This window comes from Emydura macquarii, unplaced genomic scaffold, assembly GCF_026122565.2.
Source record: "Emydura macquarii macquarii isolate MOO-44397 ecotype Brisbane River unplaced genomic scaffold, CSIRO-AGI_Emac_v2 contig_1348, whole genome shotgun sequence".
NCBI lineage: Eukaryota > Metazoa > Chordata > Testudines > Chelidae > Emydura > Emydura macquarii.
Window position 1 is genome coordinate 5293484 of NW_027131485.1, and position 25187 is coordinate 5318670.

At 37.7% G+C, this 25187-nt stretch overlaps 1 protein-coding gene across 5 annotated transcripts in view; it reads right to left on the reverse strand.

Moving 5' to 3' along the window:
* The window catches only part of CYTH3 (cytohesin 3), a 99907-nt gene that overhangs the window by 70001 nt on the left and 4719 nt on the right, over positions 1-25187 (reverse strand). For 2 of the 5 annotated variants that reach the window (XM_067550949.1, XM_067550948.1), the window contains exon 2: positions 1093-1174. The exons of the other annotated variants lie outside the window; for them this stretch is intronic. The gene's annotated coding sequence lies outside the window, so the exon portion shown is untranslated. The remainder of the gene's footprint in view (positions 1-1092; positions 1175-25187) is intronic. 5 annotated transcript variants of the gene reach the window in all.

The following is a 25187-nucleotide window of genomic DNA, read 5'->3' on the forward strand; positions in this document are numbered from 1 at the left end:
GCAGATAGTTAGGAAGTCATAGTTCCAGTAACTGCTCAAAGCATTAATTAGATCTTAAGTTACTGAAATCTGTCTACGATTTTAATTCAAAAGGGTATGAAATATTTAGAAATCTCAGTATACTCATAGCTGTTGCTTTTTATTTCACAGTAAGTTTACAAAATCATTGCATTAACTGCCTTTGAGTCTTTATACTGCAGTCTTGTTAGTTTCTCTATGTTCAATAACTGACTGAGAAAGTTAAAGAGTCAAATCTCCATTGAAAACTAATTAAACTTTTACTCTGAATTGACAAAAGTTATGCCTGAATTAATTACTCTGTAGGTTCAGGCTGTCCAGTGTAGGGGGAAAATATTCCATTATTTTTGTAGGACCTTCAAATACAGTGTTTTGTTCTATTTAATTTCTTCTTATAGCTTTATAAGCAGCAATACAGAGACATGCTGTTCCCAGACACAGACACATCCATGCTGATATGATTAATGATGCTGTTGCACAAGAAGAAAAGTAAACCAAATGGATTCATATTGTTTTCTGCTGCACTGGGAAATCACAAATTGTCTGTCTGCCAGATGGAAAAGGAGAAAAGTCAGCAGAGAAAGAAGATTCTACACAGGGTACTTTAAAACATGGCTACACTGCTCTGCAGTTCGGACTAAGGGGATGTGAATAGCCGTGTACAGCAAAGTCTGCACTGTAACTCCGCCATCTAGGCGCTGAAGGCACAAATTTAAAGGTTCCAAGTTTGCACTAATGTAGTCCCTGCTCCAGCACAGACTTCCTGTGTGACTTTGTGCAAATCAGTTAAGACTTGTCTAGATGGAGTGTGTGTGGCAAGCTGGGGTATAAATCTTCAGCACATTAGTGTGACATGCACTAACTGTCTGTGTGGATCCTGATATTGCTCACTAGGAGCATTCCATCAGAGTAGGTCAATGAACATTATAGCGCACAGACAGGATAGTGCATGGCAGGTTAGTGCATGTTAGATTTACACTCCAGTTTGCCACATTCTCTCTAGCTAGATAAAAGTCTAGAGTATCTCTCTGTCAGTTCCTCATCTGTAAAATGGGAATAATAGTATTTCTGTACCTCAGAGAAGGGGTTGTGTTGATAAATGCATTAGAGACAGAGGAGTTCAGATACTACTGAAATGGGAGGCCCACATACATACCTAAAATTAGATTAAATGAATTAAAAGGAGGTTTGTCACAGTTAAGATATGTCATTTTTCAATGTGAGAAATACCTATGAAGTATTTCCCACAGATTTCATTCAATTCAAAATAATTAAATTCACAAAAAATAACTAATTTCCAACAAGTACTGGCTAGATCAAAAGTTGCCATAGTGATGTATAGTCTTTCCAGAACAAAGCAGCAGGTAATCTAGTTTAAGTTTTTTGAAGATGCCTACTGGCATGATATTTGCACTACAGGTTGTGCAAGGCAGAAAGTAGTTTATTCTGGAAAGGGAGCTGGTGTCACTGAGGTATCAGCTGCAAATGGAATCAGCACCTTTAATAATTCCCATTAAAAGTAAAATTGCTGCTGTGCTTACTTAAAAGATTTGAAAATGTCAGAGCGGTTTTTGGCATACAGGGTTATTGTGCCTTCACAGCATGCTGACTAAAACGACAGCCCACAAGAAGGCTCCAAACCCACTGTTACAGTCAATAGACCTCAATGACTCCCAATAAACATTCTACTGTCATAAATCATTTCAGCATGTCTAAATAATCCTCATACCTTCTTGACATATAAATGAAGAGACACAAAGGTGGGTTATGTAATATCTTTTACTGGACCAACTTCTGTAGGTGAAATAGACACGTTCTCAACTTACAGAGTGCTCTTCTTCCCTCTGTATTGTCTCTCTATTATCCTGGGATCAACATAGCTACAACACTGCAAACAATGTAAATGAAGATGCACTCAGACAAGACTGCCTCAAGCAAGCAGAATTTTAGGAATATTTTGTAGCTGAAATTCTGTAACTAACAAGTTGTTTTTTCTTTTTAAACTTAGATACAGATATAGACCTATACACAGGCATGTCCCAGAATACAAAATTACATCTTTGTTCTGTATTACTCATTACTACTCATTTTCTAGATATCATCTATGAATCATTTCCAAAATTTTTGAGGTTCAACACTTCTGAACACAAAGTATACAGTGTGGGAGGAATGAGTTTAAATAATTTAAATAATAAAACAGAACAAAAATGTTCCTGGACTTGTTGATGGAAAAAATATTTCAGTATAGTGAGTAAGCTGCAACTGTATCACATTTTGATGTTATCTTCAAATCTTTACACAAGGACAATTTTCCATTTTTAATGTGACCTAGTCATGTGAAATATTGTTGAGCTCAGATGGAATAATTCATTTTCACAAAGAATCACAAGATGTCACAACTTAACAATTGGGCAGTGCTAGTACTTGTTCCATTGAGGGTCCAGTGAACTTGGATATGGATTTAGTGAGAAGACAGCCCCTAAAGAAGCTAGGGCTTCTAATGTATGGTACAGTGAGGAGATAACCCTCTGCCCCTTAATCTTCATAATAGGGATGTAAAATATTAACTGGTTAAACAATTAAAAAAAAAAACAAAAAAAAAAACGGTGACTAACCTTCTGAAACTTTTGTTCTTTGAGATGTGTCGTTCATGTCCATTCCAAGTAGGTGTATGTGCGCCGCTTGCACCGTTCACCAGAAGGTTTTTCCCCTAGTAGTACCTCTTGGGTTGGCTCTGGTGTCCCCTGGAGATGCATCTCTATATAGGGCTCTGCCGACCCTCTGCTTCTTCAGTTCCTTTTTGCCAACAGGTTCCGAGAGAGGGGTAGGTGGGTGGATCTTGGAATGGACATAAGCAACACATCTCAAAGAATAGTTACAGAAGGTTAGGAACCGTTTTTTCTTGAGTACTTGCTCATGTTGATTCCAAGTAGGTGATTCCCAAGCTAGATCATAGGAGATGGGGTTGGAGCTCAGAATCCAAAAGTTTGAAGCACTGCTCTGCCAAAAGCAGCAGCATCTCTGGTATGCTGGGTAATAGCATAGTAGACAGCAAAGGTGTGAATACTTGAACACGTCGTCACCCTACAGATATCCTGAATTGGTATCTGGGCCAAGAAAGCTGTGGAGGATGCTTGTGCTCTGATGGAATGGGCCGTTAACTTGGGGGCAGGCACATTCACCAAGTCATAACAGGTTTTGATGCACGAGGTAACCATGAAGATATCCTTTGAGAGGAAACTGGAAGCGCCTTCATCCTATCTATGACTGCTACGAAGAGTTGCATTGTTTTCCTGAATAGTTTAATTCTTTCAATACAGAACACTATATAGAACACATCTGGCATCCAGCGAATGCCGCCTATGCACCCAACTATTAGCATGTGGCTTTGGGTAAAAAACCAGGAGGAAGATTTCACAGTTCCATGTGAACCAGGATACCACCTTCAGGAGGAAGACTGGGTGGGGATGAAGCTGTACTTTGTCCTTAAAGAAAATAGCATATAGAGGCTCTGAAGTGAGTGCCTTGAGTTTGGAAACCCTCCTTGCCAAAGTTATGGCCACCAGGAAGGCCACCTTCCAGGACAGGTAGAGGAGTGAGCACGTTACCAGAGACTCAAATGGTGGTCCCGTCAGCCTTGACAGGTTGGGGTTGAGATCCCATTGTGGAACTGGCTGGTTTGTAGGGAGATACAATCTGTCTAGGCCCTTAAGAAAATGCCCCTCCAAAGGATTAGCGAAAACGGAGCGACCTGCTTCCTCTGGGTGGAACGTGGAAATGGCTGCCAGGTGGACCTTAATTGAAGACCAAGACAATCCTTGTTGCTTGAGGCGTAACAAGTAGTCCAGAATTGTAGGGATTGATGCCAGAGTGGGCTGGATGTCCTTCTGAGCAGCCCAGATCAAGAACCTCTTCCACTTGGCAAGGTAAGTGGCCCTAGTGGAGGGTTTCCTACTTACGAGGACATCTTTAACTGGCTCCAAGCATGCTAGCTCCAAAGTGTTCAACCACAGAGCTTCCATGCCGTGAGATGTGGAGACTTGAGATTGAGGTGTTGAAGATTGCCGGGCTGCTGAGTGATCAATATCCCTTCATCTGCTCCCAGACCTGGAGTGTCCACTGAGAGATCGAGGAGTATGGTGTACTAATATTGGCAAGGCCAAGCAGGGACTAACAGAACCATCTGATTTTCAGCAGGAGCCTGTGGATGAGCAGGATAGGCGGGGAGGGGTAGAACAGCTGGCCTGTCCATGGGATGAGAAAAGCATCCACCATGGACCCTGGGCTGTGGTTCTGGAAAGAACAGAACTGGAGGCATTTCCTGTTGAGTCTCGTGGCAAATAAGTCCATGTGGGGAACACCCACACCAATGGAAAACACTGCTCAACACATCCAGACAGATCAACCACTCATGACTGAAGAAAAACCTGCTAAGGCTGTCGGCCAACACATTCTGATCTCTGGGTAGGAAGGAGGCCTCCAGGTGTATCGATCGAGCGATGCAGAAGTCCCATAATTTGAGGGGCTTCCTGGCACAGGGGAGAGGACTGAGGTCCACCCTGTCTGTTTTATATAAAACATAGCTGTCGTATTGTCTGTTAAGACCGACAGTATCTTGCCTTCTAGATGACTTTGGAAAGCCTGGCAAGCCAGGCACACTGCCCTTAGTTCCCTCACACTGATGTGGAGGGAGAGTTCTGCATGAGACCAAAGCCCCTGTGTCTTGAGCTCTCCTAGGTGAGCTCCCGGTTCCATCGCCAAAGCATCTGTCACCAAGCACAGGGAGGGGCAGGGTGCTAGGAGAACAATGGCTAGACTTGCAAAGCAAGAGCAAAGTTCCAGCAACCATCATGGGTGGTAAGAAGGAACTGAAGAGGCAGAGAGTCGGCAGGGTCCTATATAGGGCGCCATGGAGACGTGACTCCAAGGGGCACCAGAACTGACTCTATGGGTTCAACTAGGGGAAAAAATCTTCTGGCAAACTGTGCACATGGTGCACACACACCTATTTGGAATCAACATGAGCAAGCACTTGAAGTAGTATTAGTCTTACTGTTAAAACTAATATGTATCAGTTAACCGACGGTATAGGCTCTTGGTCTCCATGGTGACGCCATCAGGCCATGACAGAGGCGGCCGCACTGCTGCTGTTGCCTGGAGAGACCGAGGCCCTAGTGCAAGCAATGCGGAGCGCCCCACTGCAGAACACTGGGGACCATGAGCTCGAGACGGGAAGTGGGGTCCCCCATGGAGCCAGGCTGGGGGGGCGCTACCAAATTATATCGATTAAACAGTTGCTGATAATTTTAAGTTTCAATGGTTACCTTTTTAAAATGAAATTTACATCTCTGCTTCATAATAATAGGAGAGGTAAGGTGGGGTCTCAACAATGGGCTGGGACCAGCTGTGCAGAAGGGCAGGGATGACAGCAGCCCTCCACCAGGTGGAAATAGTGGAGGAAGAAATTAGGACCTCTACTGTATGAGCTTTTGCTAGTTAGTTCCCAGATGAGTTAAGTAATGATCAAGCTGCGGCCTAATTAAAACACATCCCTTACATTTGGTCCTTCTTTCTCCTTGTCGAGAACAATTGTGCCCTGCTCCCCTTTCAACTGATTTCACAGTTAAGTCTGTGAAGGGGAGAGTAAAGCAACACCAAGCCAAGCAAAACAGAGATCCTACAATAACTTCTGAACCAGTAACAAATATAACATGAAATTATTGTCCAGACCAATTTAAGAGGCAAGATAAATTATAGGAGTCATGAAGTTAATGAGCATCATTATTAAGAAAAACCATTACCCTTCGGAAACAATCTTCCTGCAACCCATCTCCCTCATGAGTGAAAAGTTTAATGTAAACCCAAAATTGCTGCTTCAGTACTACATTAAAAGTTGTATTCCCATCCCTAGAAAACAGTGATTTGACAGCATTTGAGCTAGCTATAGCAGCTGATATTTTAATATAGGTATATTGATATTTACAATATGCAATATCAAAAAGCCTTTCCTTGTCCAAAAAACTACATCTGTATGGTATCTATTGCCTTGTGAACTGTATGCCTCTTGGAAAATGAACATGTATACAGCTGTTGGAACACAACTGACCATTCCAGTCCATTCCTCTGAACAGATAGTCTCAGGATGGGCTCGCTCACCCCAATCCCCCTTCTTTTCTATTAAATCAAAAAAATATTTTCCAACTTTTAGACAAGATGTATAAACAAAGCTGTGAAAATCATTAAAGATCCACACAAAGCTGTGAAGGACATGGAAATTTTCATAGGAGGACAGCATCCTGGACAGATTCTATTATGCAGACAGAACATGATATCCCAAAGTTCCTCCTGTAAAACTTAGTGGGATTTCGTAGTACTCTTCCGTTTCTGTCTTGACTGTTGTGTTGCAATACTGTGTGCTGTTTAGCAGCTGCTGTCTTCCATGCTTATCCTAATAGTGGCCACATTGCAGTTGTGGATGAAGATATTTCTATATACAGTGAACAATGTGGTATGCCTTTCCCATGCCAAAATTACCATTCAGTGTATGGGAGAAAGGAACTCAGGAATGTGTCCATTATATTTTGTAAAAGTATAAAAAGCTCTGATTAACAATGAAGCCTGGCAGAACCTAGAACAGAACCTCAAACTCATAACCACCCACTCATATTCTTTAACTACTAGAGAAGACGTTGATAATCTATTTCATTCTGGGGGAAGGAGATATTTTAATTCTTGTTATAAGCAAGTCACAATCAACCTTTATTTGGCCTATTTGGACTTCTTCCAATAATATGGGGGGAAAAGAAACTTCAAAAGTTGGTATTGCTTCTATTGGCACATTCAAGAGTGTATTCAGGAAGTCAGAGGAAACATTGTTCCCTTCTATCATGACCTAGTAAACTTTTTAGATGTATGAATTTAAGTAAGTGATTTATTCTGTAAAGAGGATTCATCAGATGCAGTATATTAAAAATAGAGTAATATAATCTGGGTTACTCATTTTATGATAAAAGGAATTTGTAGGGTAACTGCGCGTTAGGAATGAAATACACTCTTGTAAAACCAATTGGTTATTTCTTTACCTTCTTTTAGGTCATTTTATTAGGGTAAGGTTAAGTTTTTCACGTGGTCAGGCATAGTGATCAAACTAATACTCCTAGAGAGAGTTGGCAGCTCAGAAGAGATTGGAAGGTCAGGGGTAAGGCTGCTTTGAGGGAAGGGAAAAAACAAATACAAAACAAAAACCACTCACTGTAGCATTCTCCAATCAGAAAAGAGCCCATAAGCCATATAACTTCACAAAATGAAACTGAGAAGCTAAAGTAGGGTGGCCCCCCACAATACCCACACAGTTCAAACCAATTTTTTAAATATGGTTTTATCTTATTGTAACAATAATGACTTTGCTCTCTTTTTTGAAGGATAATACTATGGGTTTTGAGGAGGCTTTTTTAAAAAAAGGAACAGTAGCAGATATACCATAAGTTTGATCTAACTTGAAGGCAGGATACATTTTAAAGAAGAATCACAGCTATGATCTTTCTTAAGAATTTACTAGGTATGAGGCAGTATTATTGGAGCAAGAGGATTAGTATTTTGCACTGCACAGAAATGGCAGATGAGATTAATAAGAATCTAGCGGTTACAATATCAGTGAGGGTTTTAAAATGACAATTTAGAGACTTTAGATAAATAGTGGAGCTGCCCCCAAAATGAAGCTTTGGGGCCCAGGGACACAAATACATTATTTTTCACAAATAGTAGTAAGTTACCCATAAACATGCCTCTTCCTGCTTATCTGGCACAGGAAAAACAAAAACACACTACTGAGAAGTTCCCTGCTCCTTGCAGCCCACATTTTAACACCATCTTTTTGCCATTCAATGGATGGACACCTTGCCTGCACAGAGATGGTTTGAGCAAGGCTCACAGTATTTTATCCTTGATAAGTTCTTATGAAGACATGAGATAGTTGTGGATTTTAATGTTACCTGGTCATCACTTGTTCAGTCCTTGACCTTCCCAGAGACAGCAAAGGAAACATCTATCCTGCTTTTTTTTTTTTTTGCCACTTCTAATTCCATTATTGACACAAAGTCTTTACTACTGAAAAAAGATGTATATTTTCTATTCCTGTCCATGCTTCTGGCAATTACCAAACAGACAGTATTGGTAACTATGATCAAGTGTTTTGTTGTATTTTTTCCTTGTTTTGTGGTTTATATTTCAGCAATTTATCTTTTGTTAATGTTTATTAATATTTCCATTAGAAAAATGAAAAATTTTGCAAAAATAAAATAAAGCGTCCATCTTCAGGTAAAAAAGGGAGACAGTTCAGAGCTGAGACTATCACATTATTTTTAAAAACACTAAACACCTCTTATAGTCTCAGTTCAACTTGATACATCAAAGACATGCTTATTTCCTTTCTGGAATTTTTTTTCCCCAGGTCTTACTACACTCTTGTATTTCAGAGAAGCACAAAACACCGCTAGACTGACTTTGCTTTTCAAAATGTCTAAGATCACTGGATATTAATAAGGAAGTTGAGTTTAATCATGCCCAATTTTCTAGTTAGAAATTAATACCAGAATTAATGCCATGGTGAATTAATAAAAAGTGTCATTCATGCGCACATTCTCTAAGAGCAGTAGACTTTTTGCACTGTAAAGAGAAGCAGGGAAGGGGTAGCCAGAAAAAACAATGGTCAGGTTTAGATTTTAAAACATTTGAGCAGATCCAAAAAGTATTGCAGAAATTGAAGTGTGACTTACTTAATCTACCATATTCAAGTAGATGAGGATAATTAAGTCTATAAACTTCAGCCTGTTTCTGAATCACCACTTCACTGTACCTACTGCATAGACAAACATTGTGGTAATTGTAGAAGTAATGCTGATCACCACTATCCTGTTGTTTCTAAGGAAAAAAACAACTTCAGGTTAATGTAGACAAACAGTGCTTTGCCATGCAAGTACCACATGCAAGAAAATACATACTTCTGCCATTTTAAATAAAATGGGTGCATTCATGTTACCTCAATTTTTTCCCTTGACTTTCAGTCATTTAAATGTGGAAATTACACCATTTCTTTTGGTTTTCCAAATTAAACAGAAATGGAAAAACCTATTTCTGACATTACAATTGGCTCAGAGAGGTTACGGTATCAATGCAAGTGTCAGAGACATTCTCACTACAAAAATAAATCAGTCCTCAAGCCTTCCATTTAGATGGCATTAGATAATCAAAATATTATCAAACAGAAAACAACACATTGTAAAAAAAAATTGCAGTAAGCTACATGGCAGAAGCTTGCAGAAATCACAGAATTTTAGAAGGAGAACTCAATTCAGGGAAGGCGGGATGCATGTGTGCAAGGAGAAAGAATAATAATAAGGTTACTTAATTTCGCATTGAAAAAAATCAGACATTTTAAAGCCTTTTTTGCTCATAGTACATTACATAATAATAAATGATGCTATCACAACATTTATTTGTTCAAGGGTATAATGATGGACAATTCTGAATTTTTTTTAAATGACTTTCATGTCAAGGTCAAGGACATGATTTACTTTACCACTTCAATCACATTTTAGCAGCCCATAGTTAGGGAATGTTCTAATAGTAATGTCAAGAGACCATAGGTGATAGCAGACAAAAACAATTTAGATATGCAACAGGAAGATCTTTTAACCTGTGGAACAGTCTCCAGAGGTAAGGAGCGAATATCCTACATTTTGGTCATTTAAGACTTTGCCTGATAAAGCATTAGGAAGTATTACTGTACCCAAAAATAAAAAACACCCCTCATGTTGGCAGCATTTGAATTAGACAACTTTACTAGGCCTTTTTCCATCTCTAATTTCTAGGATTGCTCTTGGCCTCAAGCAAAAGTGAATTGCACATAGACAACACTGACAATAACTTTAAAAAAAACCCCACAGTTTTAAAAGTTTGCAGGAAGACAGAATTTCAGCTAGGCAAGTTTTAAACAGATTTCTGCAAATCCTTCATACACTATGCTACTTAGCATGGTAAAATGTATCTAGTTTAAATCCAGATGAGTAAGCAAGGAAAGTGTACCTTGTTTTGAGATCTTGCACAGTTTTCAACTTAGTGTGAATTCTGTTACCAGAATACCTAATTGTACAACTTTCAATTGGAGATGGGTTCTAGACATAACATTCAGAGCTAGATTTTAATCCTTCACTCTATTTATACCCATCTCCACATGTAACTGCAGTCTCACATCTAAAGTTGCAAAGCATATCAACCTTTTATCAGGTAAATATCATCATCTTCTATCCCTCATTGCCTCAGAATGTTGAATGCATTACCCTACTTAAATTTATAAAAAAAGATCACTCAAGAGATGATCACTCAGACTGCTAATGCATTATAGGTACTACACAGCTCTCCTCAAATTACACATCTAAATAGAAATGGCTTCTCTGGACAGAATAGATAAATGACATGAACGTCATCAGTTGTGACAAACATTTCTGCCCATTTCTCTAGAAGCTGTATCCTTTGCTAATATCAATATATCAAGCTGCCCAACTTGAAGGAGTATTAGTGCAAAGTAATACAATTACTGACATTTCTCTTTGACTGGAAGCAGATTACAAAGCACCTTACAGCCTGCAAAATGCAATACCTATTGTGTTCCTAGGATATCTGTCATGTGAAGGCCCCAATAGGAATCATCACAAAAAGAAAACAATCAGGAGAAGCAAAAGAAAAATGAAAACGAACTGTGTAGATCCTGTTCTGAAAGCAGAAATAGATTTCTCTCTCCTGAACTGGTCAGTGAAAGTTAATTTTTTTTCAGAGCTCTGATTATATATCAAGCAGATAGTTCTGACAGGATAGGCTACACACATGCTGCTCCCCACCTCCCCCAATCCTGCCCCAACATGTAGCACATTTGGGATTGTACAAGGGATGCTTCAATAGAAGTATTCAAAAAGTGAGATACACATTTGCTTGTACGGGGTGGATTATTTTAGATAAGACATTTCAAATATGAATAAGGAAAAGAGTGTATGCTCATAAAGTCCATGATAGATATTACTACCACAAATTAAGGAGAAGCCTGCCATCCTATAGTAGATTTAAAAATTATAGGACTGATCTATTAAAACAAAACAAAAACAAGTCTTGAATGTTACACAGAACTACTGACCTCAGCTTCACATATTTGCATTTTGTAAGACAGAGAGAGGTTTACAGAACTTCTCACAAAGGCAGAAGTGTACAACAGTGTCTCTATTGCAATACAATTAAACAATTGTGCACTGCTATGGACACATTCTTTCACTTCTTAGCATGCTGCCCATAATATGACCCCACAAGACTCCATCTTTTGAAGCTGGCCCTATGACACTATTTCTTTTGTTGTGTACTTATTTTGATGTTCAAAACCTGCATGACAAATGGAAACTGAAATACCTCATTTTTGCAAAGGAGGAAACATGATCACTCCCATCACTAGCGTCAATTGATATTCTTCTTCTGCAGAACTGCCTCACATTTACAGTAACATTTCCTGCATCTTGTTTTTTCACTCTTTCCAGAGGCAAGGTAAGTAAGGTAGGTGGACTCTGTAACTCTTGGTTGCTCAAAGCTGCATGAGCCCAAAGCCAAATTTCTGCTGGATCAGGTTCATATGTTTAAAGTAAGGCACACAATTCAAAACAACTATTTTTTTCCTAAGTGTGGAAAGCATCTTTGTGCCAAGGTTCTACAAAGATTCATATTTACATATTTGCAACATCTTTAATGTTATAAAAGAACAATGAATGCCTTAAGGTAAAACAGACATGGATCAGATTTTAATCTCCGTGAAACACTATTTCTTTACCAACCATTTATTTGGAAGCAGCTTTGCTACAATTAATGCAGCAAGTGAGAATATTTATTGCCCATTCAGGTTAGTGGTGAAATTTACATAAGGGCAGTCAGTATTAGAATTCATCTTATGGAGTTTTTCTTAATATTTTCCACCATTTCACTAGCACTAGAGCAGCTTCACCAGTAATAACAATGGTGGAGCATTAGTGTTGATCATGTACTGGAATTTTAACCACCATTTTCACAGAATCATAGAGTTGGAGGAAGGGACCTCAAGAGGTCATCTAGTCCAACCCCCTGCTCAAAGCAGGACTAACCTCAGCTAAATAATCCCAGCCAGGGCTTTGTCAAGCCACAGTTTAAAAACGTCCAAAGATGGAGATTCCACCACCTTCCTAGATAACCCATTCCAGTGCTTCACCACCCTCCTAGTGAAAAAATTTTTCCTAGTGTCCAACCTAGACCTACCCCACTGCAACTTGAGACCATTGCTCCTTGTTCTGTCATCTGCCACCACTGAGAACAGCCTAGCTCCATCCTCCCTGGAACCCCCTTTCAGGTAGTTAAAGGCTGCTATCAAATCCCCCCTCATTCTTCTCTTCTGCAGACTAAACAAGCCTAGTTCCCTCAGCCTCTCCTCGTAAGTCTTGTGCTCCAGCTCCCTAATCATGTTGTCTAACCCTGGTAGTGAACATTAGATAACAATGATTAAAATACTAGCAGCTAGTCTACAATAGCACTCCCATTGTTGCTATGAGATTTTTCATTTACAGAGGCCAATCTGCCAGCCCTCCCTTCTTGGAGCTCACACTGATTTAAGAGACTGAGTCCTTCAAAGGATTTGAACACTTATCAGTGGGCCAACTGTCCAGTTTAAGCTGTGGTGTTTAGACAATACTCTTGCAAACCAAATTCGCACAATTAGTTTTCTGTGAGATTATGTTTATTTCTGGAGATGGGTTTTGATCCTTGAATGACAGATTAAAATAGAAGAATGGGTATTGTAGATAAATTTGTACCAATATATTAGATTTATTTATTCTAGGCCAATTGCTAAGGTTACTAATAAAGAAAGATGCAGACAATTTGCCAAGACACTGCCAGGTCTCATTTGTCCCCATATTTAGGTATATAATGCTTATTTTTACAAACACACAAGACTAATGGAAATTGTCCTAAGATTTTCATCTTTTTTAAAAAGTTCTAATGCAAGGAGAATCCACCTGCAGGGTTTTGTATTTCCGCAACTGCCCATTGTGCTAGCACAACAGAATCTCACTGACTGCTGACCATAAATAAAAAAAAGACTAGTCTATTTGTAGTGTCCTAGCTAAAAGAAATGCAAACAGTAAATATCTTAATAAAAAGAAAGTTAAACTCTAATTTTAAGTTTTCAGTTTTAAATACCAAATTCACTGTTAATGATGGAGAGATATTTTTCCAATTATGTAATTTTGATGTAAACATTCTTACTAGATGATGTGACAAAGCATGTACATTTGCATGCCTCACTGAACTAACTCACATAAAAACAGATGACATTGTTTCCATAGGAATTAATGACAATTGAAAGTGACAATTGACATAGAACACAGAACACTATCACTTCATTGCTCATTAACGCATGTCACCACAGTATTTATTCTATTCCAGAAAGTCTCAAGAGGAACCTACATATAGCAGCAGAAGCTGATGAACTGCCAGTTGTGAGGAAAGAATGGGGCTTGGCTAACAGAATACATTCATCCTACATGTATATTCTGTGATGTCACAACTGGATATTTGCTAAAACATAAATCAATTAATTTTTGCTAAATCATGACTACTCATGACTCCCACATGAAAAATATTCATGAGTATTTGTTTAAATTTAACCCTTTTCCTCAAATATTTTAAATGGATGGGTAGGGGGACAAACATTCTGCTAGAATTATCCCACTATTACCCTTCTAAAGTTAAATTTTGGCCCTGTTGGAAGTCAAAGGGACTTTTGGGGCCCGGATGATTTCAATGGGGCCAGGATTTTACCCTCAATGAATAGGTGTGTTCATTTTGTAGGTAAGATTTGGGGGGTTTAACCAGGTACTAAATATCTACGCATACTGTTCTCATTCAGAGCAGTAGGTTAACCCATTCACATCTAGAAAATTATTAGAGCTGAAGATTTTATCTCACGTGTGTTTTAATTAAACACATGTATTAGCTATGTTGGCAATCTGTTTTTGTATGCAACTATTCTAATTTTATCTTTGAAAAACCATGATGTAACATATCAAGTTCAGAGTATTTTTCCAGAGTTTATAATGCTTTAACTGCATTTTGATAGTTTCACTGAGATGAGAGATGCACTGTTATTACACATTCTCAAGAAGTCTCCTCCATATTTAACAAGTTTACACTTATTCAACTAGTAGATTTTTCCTGGATAGCAATTATTTTAGATTTTCTTAAGCATTTTAACCATATGGATTAAATATTCATATAAAGTAGATTTTAAAACTAAAGTTTATTGTAGTTGCTACATTTTAATTATCTTCAACGTGGGAAAATGTACAGTTGATACTTGAATTATGACAGTGGTTGCATACTGTCTCAGCACTGTTTATTTACATTTCAATGAAACAGTTAACTTGAAATTTACTTTCAGGCTTCTGAGTAGCTCGAAAGAAGCATATAGCCCTTAAAAATTGAAAGGGGAGACTTGAGTGTTTCTTGAATATCATTACATTTTTGCTTTCCAAGACAAATGATGAAACATTGCTTACAACACGAATGATGAAGCATTGCTTACTTTACTGCCAAAATATCAAAAAATAAAAAATAAAACTAGTTTGCCTCATAACATTTAAACACAACATCAGTTTAAAAAAAAAAATGGAGAAAAGGAACAAATGTCTCCTATATAAACGTTTAAAACTGGGGCCTTCTAATATAATATGCACTATTCAATGCAAGAGTATAGTGAAACAGTGTAATCATTTTTGCCATAAAATTTAAATATAAAAAACAAAAAAAAGTGCCAGTTCTAAGGGAAAATGCCAATTAAAAGAATCAAATTTGGAGTCATATTTACAAACCTCACACTGACAGCAACTCTGTAAAATTAATTTAGTCTCCAGGAATATATATCCACCCTGTCCAGAAGTTTGGCTTTTTTTTTATGCTGTATGGGTCTTATTACAAAAGCAGAACTCCCTTGTTCCTATAGTTCTAAATGGTGATTGAGTTCAAGAGCTCTCACCAAGCCTAAACAGCAACACTGGGCTAATAGGAGAAGTTCAACAAGTCATCATTCTTAAGTATTTTGATAGCCCTTTATTTCAAGCAGTTATTTTCAATATTGATATACTAACAAAGCTGATATTACTATAATTTCATTAGTCAAGGTATTTTTCAAATAAACTGTGCTGCTTTCTTCACCCTTCAACTCCCTCCTTGAAGTCACAGATCACTATCCCTGTAGCACTCTACTGGGGCAGGAAAGAAAAATATCCCTATAGTCCCTCCAAAATTCTAGTTCTGTAGGGCAGGATACCAGGCTGTCTGATGGCTTTAGCCAACAGACTGGCCACAGGACCAGATTCCTCCCCCCCCCCAAAAAATAAAATAAATAAATTCATAACAAGAGCCAAAACATGTGTCAATATATTAACACTTTTCAACACCATTCTTTAAAAAAGTCAACCATTTGTTTAAAAGACTCCCTTTATTTTAGCCAATAAACACAAAGAATTTATTATTACACACCAATAACTAATTCTGGTAATTTTTGTCTCAGATCATACATTACTCTAAAAGTCTCATTATACAGCTTGATCAGTGCTTTCATAAACTGCTTAATTAATGCGTTAACGACTGAAAACTCAGAGGAAAACAAAGCACTCTGAAATTTAGCATGGTCATTTCAAGGAATCTGTTTGCAAAAGTATGTCTGGGGAGGAAATAGAAGAGGCAGGTTTCTAAAGAACTGTGTGTTTCCATCATGCACAGTATTGGTCTCAAGTACCGGAAAAAAAAACCCAGATCTGTCTACGATTTTAAGGAAAATGAGAAATTTAACTCATTTAAAATATATTATACCATTCTTTTAATAATCATCATTAAAATATTCTATTCACTTTCAGTATAGCTGCAGAATGGAACTGCATCTTGATCCATCAATACATTGGATCTTGATCAAAAAGCATCCTTTACACAGTTGGGAAGATAATGCTTACAGCATGGTAACGTGAAACTTTTTTCTTTGCTTTTTCCAGTTTCTTCCCTTACCCACTTACTTTGTATAATACATAAAAACTGTTGAAACAATACAACACTAGAAAAATTCAACTTTGTCTTCTGACTGTTCTCTAGATGCATCCCACCTTGAATAATCATTTTGTAGGATCTCTCAGCAGTAATACTTCAGAAAGAATAGAATTTCTTATGTACTAAAACATTATACCTCCCATCTAATGGTCTTCTAATAGCCTGTATGTGTTAATTGGCTATGTTTTTGTTTAAACAATAAAATGAAACTCCACATAAACTATTTAAAATCTCAAACAAATCTGAAGGCATTCAGGATGGGATTATGGCATAGTCCTGAAATGGAGACTCCTAGTTCCTGTTGCTTTTAGTTAAATATTTTTATAGAGTCACTTTTTTCCCACCCTACCCTTTTCCTTTACTGAATTTCCACACAATGACTTAGATTTGACCATCACCAGACATGTGAGCAGCAGCAGCAGCAGAAGTTACAGCTGGAACCTATATTAGTCCCAGCTGCAGGGGGATCTTGAGCTGCATTTACAAAATAAAAAAAAAAGAGTCTAACAGGCAAATAGCAGGAAAACTCTTTTCTGTACATTTTAAAATCAATTTCTCCATAGCCTAACCCAACAAACTTTTCTTTTGTTCCTTCTAAACTTAATTTTCCTTTTCATATTTTTCAATTCAAACATTTAAAATGCCTCTGCAAAAAACAGAGAGAAAAGTATTTATATAAAAAAAAAAAAAAAAAAACCCACTAGAGAAAGCCAGAAAAATAATCAGCTCCATATGGACTTTTAAATCTAACATACCACTCTGAATGTGCTCCAAATCCATCCACCCACAGAGTCCACAGATTTTTGAGAATTATTTATATTTCATTTTGATTACTAGTTTCACCCAGGCTTCCCATTTAATAATAAAAGTTAGTTTCATTTGTCAGACTTCCAACAAAGGTAAATGATGCAAAGAGAATAAGTTTTCAAACTCTGAAAACTACATAAATGTAGTTACAAAAAGGTACACTTCAGGTAACAGTGAAATTACACAAGTAAAGACTGCAGGACTGAGCCTTTCGACTATTCTTCCTTTTTATGTTTATGTTTGTATTTTTAAAAAAAGATCAGCTAATTTTTTAGCACATTCATTTGTGCCTATGTCATATACTGGTATAAAACCAACACTGACTATTACAGCACCTCCAATTACACTGCACAAAATGAGACTAGAGTTAGAAGTATTTTGATTCAAAATTACTTGAAAAAAGTTTCATCTCTAGTATTAAAAAAAATACTATTCTTAATACACAAAAATTCAGTTCATATACACAGAAAAATAATCAGCTCCATATATTCCTTTTATCTGTCTTAACTAATTATCAATAGCAAGCTGAAATGTCATGAAAGTGCCTAGAAAATGTGGATATTGTGGAGTAAACAGGTTTGAGAACCAACTTGGCACTATCCAGGCCAGCAAAGTAACTGGTTTGCAGAACAGATCAGTGTTATGAATGCGGCAGTTCAGCAAACTCATAGCATGCCCTAACAGGACTCCTTATTTACCAGCATTAGCTAGAAAGAAGATGCAGAGAGATGAGAAAGACTGCTGTGTTTAAGAGAAAGTGATCTATATTCATAGATGAAAATCCTCTATTCTTTATTTCACTTAAGAGTCAGTTTCTATATAAACACTGATCCATGGCTGCCAGTTGAGAGGGACAAAAGAATGGGAGGAAATTACAGCATGTCCTCCTTACCCCTAGACTGGGGGTAAATTATATTTTTTTAAATGTTGTGATCACACAACATGGCATTTTTCAGGGTAAAACAGTAACTGACAAGAGTAGTATAATAGAATATAACCAATTTTTAAAATCAATTTAATAAGAGTCAATTAGTTAAGTTATAAGGTTTTTCATTTAAGAATGTGATTTTAGGGCTTTACTTCCATATTGCAAATCTACCAAACTTCAACTTCTCAGCTTTCCAATCATTAGTTGTGATATTCAGGCCCACTCTGGACTAGATGGGTTACAGATCTTTCCTTCTAGCATGTACACTTGTGTTTAAGATATGTGGATGGCCTAAATTTAGGTTTGATTTAGTTTGTTAGCACTTTTGGAGGAGGTACATTCTCCAAATGCAAAGTGTCTGATTTAGCTGGGTCCCAGAGTGGAGAGCTTCTCCAGCTGAACAAAAATACATTTTTCATTTTTTCCCCAAGTAATCTAGTTATAATGGTTTTATTAGCCTGCATCGTGTGCAAGCAACTTTTCACAGCAGGCACATTCAAAGTTTCAAAACACTTAACATGTGCAAGGAAGGGGCCAAACTGCTCAGGATCCTCTCTACCAGAACTCTTAAGACATGCAGAACCAATCCCCTTTCTTGAACACATCAGGAACTTCAGAGCTGGAGAAGGCACACGCTCTGCAGGACTCCTCTGCTGAAACCACATCTTTGCTCCACAGGGCCTCCTCCTCTTGCTTTATTTTAAATTTTCTCAGCTGCCCTCTCCTCCAAGTCCCCTGGTTGGTCATTTATTAATCATTAAAAGAGGAATGTGCTATAGCTTTACAAATGGAAGAATTACACATGTAAGTGGCCACATAATCACATAGTACTTGGAGACAGCACACATTTTGGTGGGAACATTTCTCTTTGGTCTATTAGAATAAGTGGGCGGGTAGTTCATCTACCCAGACTGGTGTCTCAGAAGAGACAAAAGAATAGTGTTCAAACCTTGATTACAGAAGAGACAATACAACTCCTTATTTTGCAATTTTCAAATATGTGGCACAATTGAAAATTAAATGTTTAGGTGCCCCTTTGGGATGCTATCATTCCATCTGTAGAATTCCCATTTACATCAACAGGAGTAGTGTGAGTCACAACATACTAGGCTTCCTGCTAATGAAGTGAAGTTCTTTATAAAGAAGTGTAATACATTAGTAAAAGCTTTCTAAGTATATGGGTAGTTATATATTGAATAGGTTCCCAAGGCAGTTGTGGAATCCCTGTCATTAGAGATTTTTAAAAACAGCTTAGACAAACACTTAACAGGGATGGTCTAGATATGCTTGGTCCTGCCTCAGTGCAGGAAAATAGACTAAATGACATCTCAACATCCCTTCCAGCCCTTCATTTCTATGAAGTTCCTTGTTGAAATAAGGTCTCTTGATAACAGTTCTACAGCTACACTATCCTTGTCAAGCCTCATAACTTTCTATTAGGCTTTGAAATGTACTCATCTAATTCATTTCACTTTCTCCTTTTCACCAGTGTAAAACTTTTTTTTTTGAACCCACAGAACACCTGTAATGAGGTTAAATATCAAAATTGCAGTAAGAAAAGGGTGATCTGGACAAGAAAGACTAAGCTGGAATTTTCTTCAGGACCCCCTTCCCATAATTGAGGAGATTACAGACCCAATCCTGCAATTTTTCTACATACCAAATTCTCATTCAGTACCTTCCTATTGAGCTTTATATATAAGGGAACTTGAATGACCAGACAAGAAACTGACCAACATAATCTAGTATCACAACACAGAGCAGGGAGTCTAACAGATGCTTTTTTTCTGAAGAATGCTGAAATATTACTGCATTCATGTACTAAAGGATCCTCTTTTTAAATGCTAATTTTAATCAGAAAAGTTGTCGGCTTATTTTTTTAAATTTACCTTCAAGTAGATTCTAATACTTAATGCAACCGGGGAAACAACTATGTAGCACTTTATTTTCTTTTAATTAAACCTTATATTATCATCAAATTACGGGTTTAAAAGACCTCCAAAATGTAGTTAAATAAATGTTACACAGATGTTCACTAAAAACGAAAACAAGAATGTTTTTAATTCATAGCAACCAAATAGGTCAAGCCACTTCCTTTTTCAGACAAATCCCAAAGGGCCACAAAACAAATGGTTTTCTAGCGGATTTTGTGTGTCTATCCCTGCTAAGAGGAAGCAGTGCTGTCCAAAAAATTTGCAGTACTAAGTTTTCCCATGAAATTGTTGGATTCTTTTTCAAATTAAAATAAATTTGCCAAATATTTCCTTGCTGACTACATATATCTGTTAAAAATAATCAAGTTACTTTGATATTATATGACTTTTAATGAAGATGCACACAAGTCAAATAACTATTCTGTATGAAGAGAATACAAAATGAAGAACAAACTCAGGAATGCCAAAGTTAAGGCTGTCCACACAACCTTTCCTCTGCTCCCATGCATCTTTAATTACATGATTGCATACTAAGTATTCCTGCAGAACTCCTGCCTCATTCAGTGCACAGCACAGATGGTGCTCAGGCAATGAGACAGCTCTTAAATACTTACTTTTATCCTCAAGGTTCAGCAGGTGCCCACATACCTTACTAACTGCACATGCACCCACATCCTTCACTAAGAGCACTGTTTCACCAAAGTGTATACTTAAATACCTTGCTGAATCTAGAACTAAAGGAGGAGGGGGGGAATCCTAGAGGGGATGTCTTATTCATTATAGACCAGCCACTTTTTAAAATTAATGAATCTAGTGAAACCCTGCCTCATTCAATCATGAGTCCATTGCCTCATTCATTGTCCATCCTGATGCTATATGGGAAGAAATAGTATGTGATCACATAATCAAGGACTTTATCTTGAAAGAATGCACTAAAGGAGGTGCTGTACAAAAAGATAGAATATTAACTCTTCAGAGCAAGGATTAAGACAACAGACAACAAATCAAGAGAGAGACAGAAGAGTACAAGGAAACTAGACAACAGGGATCAGCATGATAGCACAATAGCACCCTGACTGCTACCTAGCTGTTGTCAATTTTTTTGTAGGCATCAAAGAAAAGGAGAGATTTAAGGAGAGTTTTAAAGGAGAATGAAGTGTTCATTCTGAGGATGTTTATGAGGAGCTCCTCCCAACTGAATTTGAAAATTTAACCAAGTGGGCAATGGAAGGCGGCACTGAGGGCCAATCAGAAGCAGGAGCTGAAATCGCAAGAGTGGATGAGAGATGACAGATAGTCCATGAAGGGACCTGGCAGTGAAGACAAGGGGCTTATATTTGACGTGATAGAAAAGAGGGAGCCCAGAGAGGGATGCAACAAGAGGGTCGAAGCAACAGGTTAGGAGAATGATTTTTAATGAATGTGAGTGGGACAAGTTTGCATTTATCAAGTCCAGAGAGAAGAAGTCGCAGCAACCGAGACAAGATGATGAGAGTCTTAACATGAGTTTTAGCTGTGTAGATGGACAGCAAAGTATCTTATAGATGATATACAGAAAGCATCTGCAAGATTTAGACATTCCTGGGATGTGAGGACCTATGGAGAGATCTGAGTCAAAGATGGCATCCAAGATACAGATCTGAGCAACAGGCAGGATGGTGGCACTGTCCACAGTGACTGAGAAAGGAGATAGTGAGGAAGGTTTGGGAGTGGGGGGAGGGAGAATTAACACATTAGTCTTTAGTCATGTTGATCTTAAACTGATGGACAGAAATTCTGAAGATCTCAGAAAAACAGACCAATATTTTAGTTTGAACAGGAGACAGGTCTGGAACAGAAAGGTGAATCATCAGCATAGAGATAGTAGATGAATTTGTGTTTGCAAATTAAGTTACCTAGATAAAGTGTAGAGAGAGAAGAGAAAGGGACCAAGGCCAGGGTGAAAATGAAGAGGATCCTCCAAAGGACACTCTGACAGAGTGACCAGAAAGATAAGGAGGAAAAATCAGGAGAGGACAGAGTCACAGAAACCATGGGAGGACAAGACTTCAAAAAGAACATGGTTGACAGTGCATTCAATGGGTTTAGAGATGAAAGGGAGATGAGGTAGCAAATGAAGAGGCAAGTTGGAAGTCAAGGATAGGATTTTTAAGATTGCTAAATCATGCTTGTATTGGATAGGAAAAGAGCCAGAGGAGACTAACAGATTAAGAAGAGAAAGGGAGGGGATGAGACTGGACATGAGAGATCAGGAGATGAGATGGGGTTATTGAGGCAAGTGGAGGGGTTAGAGAAGGACTGCAAACTTCTGCATGTGAAAAGGAAGAAGGTAATAGTTGTTGGAGGGGGAAGGGAAGAGAAGACAAGCTGAGAGAAGGGGAAAATCACATTTTGTCAATATTCTCTTTGGGGAAAAAACTGAAAAGATCCAGTGCAAAGACAGAAGTAGAGGCACAAGGAGGGGAGGATTTGAGGAGTTCAGCTTGTGGTTGAACTGGAGCATATATTCTAAAAACACATCCAGTCTAGCTTGAAAAGAGGTAGATCCTCAGTTAGTGAAGACATAACTCCACTGACTAAGTGATGGAGAATCTACCACATTCCTTGATAAATTGTTCCATTGGTTAATTACCCTAACCTCTTAAAAATTTCCCCTTATTTCTAGTTGGAATTTTCTAGCTACTGGACCTTATTATATATTTCTTTGAGAGATTAAAGACCTTTTTAACATGATCTTCTCCCTATGTAGGTACCTATAAACCACGTTCAAATTGTCTCATAACCTTTTCTTTGACAAAGTAAGTAATCTGCATTTCTTAAGTTTTTCATTGTAAGATGTGTTTGCCAGACATTAAATAATTTTTATTGTTCTTTTCTGAACCCTCTCCAAATTTTTCAACATCTTTTTTTAAAGTGTTCATACTTGGACTGGACACAATATTCCAGTAGTGATCTTACCAATGACACATGCAGAGATAGTCTTCAGTTTGTACATCCCAGGATCATGTTAGCCATTTTAGCAATAGCAGCGCAATGCAACGGGAGACCACATTCATTTATCTACCATGACTCCTCATCATTGCTTTGCAATATATAATCCCCTATCCTATGTGCATAACCTTGCACTTGTCTATATTAATACACATTGTTTCATTGCATTCTGACATCCAAAGATCTCTGTGTAAGTGACTATTCATTATTTATCACCACATGAAGTTTTGCAATCTGCATACTTTATTAGCAATTATTTCTTATTTTCTTCTGATATTGATGGTGTAGCCCATAGTTTCTCAACCTGTGGTATGCATAACCCTGGGGGTACGCGAGACACAGGTAGGGGCTACACGGCAAAAAACCGTGAAGCGAGGCAGGAAGCAGCCACCTGCTTCTCGCCCGGTCCCAGCTCCCAGAGTGGAAAATTGAGCGTTGGGGTACTTATTAAAATTTTCAGAAGTTAGGGGGTACTTGCTACTTAAAAGGCTGAGGAACACTGGTGTAGCCTATAGGACTAGTCTGCTGGCTTGTACATATATACCTTTTCTTATAGATTTAAGTATTGTTGTTTTATTATAAATGAGTCAGATTCATATTAAAGTATTATAGCTGTAATGCAAGGTACCTTACAGGCCACATTCTGCATGAAAGCTAAGGCAATTAGCATACATATGTTCGGGACCTTTGGCCCAGATAAGTAATGATGAGTTAAAGGATAAGACATATATGATTATAAACCTTTACCCTAGATAAGTCTGGAGGCATCAAGACAGGGGGGCTGCCTCAGTTTATGCCCCAAGTAAACTTCATAGGTACGCTACAAAACCCACAGAAAGAGCCAGAAATAACAAAGGTGAGATGAGCGAACCATCTGGAAAAGATATGTCATTAATATGCACAAACCTGCCAGCCAATAGAATAAGTGTACCCTAATAATTTGGGGGTGAAGAAGCCACGTTCGGACTTCAAAGGAGGACCCATATTGTTCAGGGTATAAAAAGGGGCAAAACATGTTACTTGAGTGTGATCACCAGCTACTCCTTCTTTAAGCTTCTTTTAGTTAGTGTTTGTTAGAATCTTTTGTTCTTAGTTTATACTTAGTATTATTTGTAGTCTTAACCTTATAGCTCTTAGCTTTCGAGCATTGCCTAGCTCTCCACTCAAGAGCTGAGGAATCGGACATTTCTCTCAACCAGGTCATCAGGGAAGAGTGTTAGTATATTAATCCAAAGCATACCGTATAAATATATATATCACATATGTCTTTAGAATAAGACTGTAATTCTACCCATTATCCATTTGATTATTCATTTTCTTTTAAATCAGTCATTTGCCTATCATTTTATGTTATCTTAGCCAAATTTGTATAATTTTATAAGCTTTTATTATCAGTGTGAGCATTCCTGTCGTGCACCCTATAAAACTCTATAAAAACCCTATAAAACTCCTCTGGAACCTGATTCTGGGACAAGAACCTCATTATCTTCTGATCAGATCAATTGGCAAGCCTATAACCCCGTTCAAATTACTAAACACCCAAAATCAGGCAACAATGGAAACATTCAATAGCACTAGACCAAGAACAAATCCTTGAGATTTCCTCATTAATCATTACATTTTTAAATCTATCAGGTATCCAGTTTTTAAATCCAATTAAGGTGCCTTATAGATTTCCCATAGAACTATTTTTTATTCCAAATCTCATGTAATATATTAGAATTCTATAAGGTATTTGACATTACCAGTTACCTTTTGCAACCAAATTTGTAATTACCTCAGAGAACAAGGCCTATATATCATGAAAACACGCTGACTGATATGAATTATATTTCTGTGTTCTTTACTGAGTTTTATATCAGCTGCTCCACTACTTTGCCTGCAATCAATGTCCAGCTAACGAGATTATACCAAGGTCATCCCATTTACCCTTTTTAATTATTGGCAGAACACAGGCACTCTATTTGGAATTTCCCCAGTTTTGTTTTGCTTTTTTAAATGAACGTCAATCCTCAGAGCTTCTGGGACAACTCTTTGGAACTACAGGTATAAATTATTCCAGTCTGGTGCTCTGAAATTAGACATATGTAATGTGTCTTTGGTTACTGTTGGAACATAAAGCATATCATATTATATGAATACAGCATCCAGTTTTGGTTCCAAACACAGGAAAGAAATATTTGTGTATAATAGATGATGTAGAATATTTGTGTATAACAGATCAGTTCACACGGATTTTTCAGTCCATATTCTCCCTTCCACAGAGTTTTACAGAGAAAGGAGAAATATGGGATACAGAAAGGTTGACTTGAACCTAAGAATATTTATTTTTAAACTCCTACCATACT